The 2627-nt window shown below is 33.5% G+C and overlaps 1 protein-coding gene across 1 annotated transcript in view; it reads right to left on the bottom strand.

Annotated features, from left to right (window-relative positions):
• CLOCK (clock circadian regulator) overlaps positions 1 to 2627 on the bottom strand; it is a 109030-nt gene that overhangs the window by 14725 nt on the left and 91678 nt on the right. The window lies entirely within an intron of this gene.

Genomic DNA, 2627 nt, shown 5'->3' with positions numbered 1-2627 from the left:
ATACAAACGGCCAACTGGTATATGAAAAAATACTCAGTGTCACAAATCATCAGGGAAATGCAAATCAAAACCACAATGAGATACCATCTCATACCTGTCAGGATGGCGATAACCCAAAAGACAAAAGACAAGTGTTGGCAAGAGATGTGGAGAAAATGGAACTCTTGTGCACTGTTAGTAGGGGTACAAAATGGGGAAGCCACTGTGGAACAAGTGTGGAGATTTCACAAAAAAATTAAAAACAGAACTACCATATATGATTCAGCAATCCCACTTCTGAGTATCTATCCAAAAGAACTGAAATTAGGATCTTGAAGATATTAACACTCCTATGTTCAATGCAGCACTATTCACAATAGCCAAGATTTGAAACAACCTAAATGCCCACTGACAGATAAATGAATAAACAACATGTGGTATATACATATAGCAAAATACTATTCAACTTTTAAAAAGGAAATTCTGTAATATGTGAAAATGTGGAAGAATCATGAAGATATTAAGCTAAGTGATATAAGCCAATGACAGACAGACAATGCATGACTCCATTATATGATATATCTAAAATAGTCAAATTCATTGAATCAAAGAGTAGCCTGGTGATTGCCAAGGGCTGGGCAGGGGAGAAAGTGGAGAGTCATTAATCAATAGGCGTAAAGTTACCATTAAGCACAGTGAATAAACTCTAGACATCTGCAGTACAACACTGTACCTATAGTCAATTATAACGTATAATACACTTAAAAACCTAAAGAGGGTAGATCTCATTTAAATGTTCTTACCAGAATAAAATAATTTTTAAAAAATGAAAGAGAGATAATAGGGGAAATTTTTTCTCTGAGATTTCAGAAATTCCATATTTAACCTCTTTGATGTTTTACCCACAATGCTGAGTACTTTACAACCCCTCTTCTCATTATTATACTTTTAATAGTTACTCTTAAAAAAAGGTCACTAATTCAATGACAATTATGCAAGTCTTCATAAAGACAAGACACTTAAAACTTTCAAAAAACAAACTTAAAAAATTATTTACTGGCTCTACCAGTAAAAAAAAAAAAAAAAAAAAAAAAAAAAAAAAAGTAGTTTTGCTTTTTTGATTTCTTTTTGAGAGATAATTAAAAACAACTTAATAATAGCAACATTACTACCTACATATTTTATAGGCTACTTCGTAAACTTAATTCCTCGCTAAATGTGAGCAATGTGCCTCTTACTGGAAAGGCTAATATACTTCAGAAATGTTAAAACTTATTTTAAAGTAGCATTTGATGAAAAATACTGATACCAGTAACACAGACAATTTAGAAACATTCTTTTTAAAGGAAGTCTGCTTTCAAGCTAGAGTACTCACAGGAAGGGTCTGAGACTGCTGTGTGAGATGATTTTCTTGAACTCCGGGAGGAAGCAGAAGGGGTTGGGCTGTGATCGAACCTTTCCAATGCTTCCTTGAGACTGACTGTGTTTATACGATTATCAGACCCAGAATCTTGGCTCTAAGGAGAAAGAGAAAAATAAATGTTTTCTTATGGTTCAGTTCAGAGATCCCAAATTATCAATATTGCTTGCTGCCAAATCAGTTTTCACCCATAACAAAGCAATGATATCTACGTATATATTAGGTAAAGGAATTAATCTTTTATAGCCAGAAAGTTTTGGGTTCATTCTGGATTTAAAAAAACAGATGCAAAAGAATTAAAGTGGACTATTACCATAGATCATACACAAAAATTAACTCAAAATGGATTAAAGACCTAAACACAGAACTAAAACTATAAAACTTTTAGAAGGGGAAAAGCCTTCTGACATTAGACTGGACAATGATTTCTTGGATATGACATTAGCACAAGCAACAAAAGTGCATCAGAGGACAGTATAACAGAGTGGAAAGGCAACCCACAGCACGAGACAAAATATGTGTGAATCATATATCTGATAAGAAATTAAACTCAGAATATATAAAGAACTTCTACAATTCAGAAACAAAAACAATCCATTTAAAAAACCAGCTAAGGTCTTGCAAAGAAGATATACAAATGGTCAATAAACACATGAAAAAATGCTCAATATCAACAATTATAGGGAAATGCAAATCAAAACCACAGTGAGATACTCGTTCCATCAGAATGGCTATTATCAAAAAAAAAAAAAGAAAGAAAACAACTGAAAAAGACCAGTGTTGGAAAGGATTGCAGAAATTAAAACTCTTGTGCACTGTTGGTAGGAATGTAAACTAATACAGCTACTATGGAATATCATGGTACCTCAAAAAATTAAAAAAAGAATATGATATGATCCAGCAATTCCATTTCTGGGTTTATGCTAAAAAAAAATGAAAGCAGGGACTCAGATATTTGTACACCCATGTTCAAAGCAGCATTATTCAAAATAGCCAAAAGATGGATGCAACCCAAGTGTCCATCGACGGATTAATGGATAAACAGAACATGGCGCATACACACAATGGGCTACAACATGGATGAACCTTGAGGGCATTATGTCAAGTGAAACAAGTCAGTCACAAGAAGACAAATACTGTATGACTTCACTTACATAAGGTACCTATAAGAGTCAAATTAATATAGTCAGAAAGTAGACTGGTGGCTACCAGGGGTTTGAGGATGGAG

The sequence above is a fragment of the Pteropus vampyrus genome, unplaced genomic scaffold, assembly GCF_000151845.1.
Source record: "Pteropus vampyrus isolate Shadow unplaced genomic scaffold, Pvam_2.0 Scaffold77, whole genome shotgun sequence".
Classification (NCBI taxonomy): Eukaryota; Metazoa; Chordata; class Mammalia; order Chiroptera; family Pteropodidae; genus Pteropus; species Pteropus vampyrus.
The sequence above is the reverse complement of the archived record's forward strand: the minus strand, read 5'-3'. Positions and strand labels throughout refer to the sequence as shown.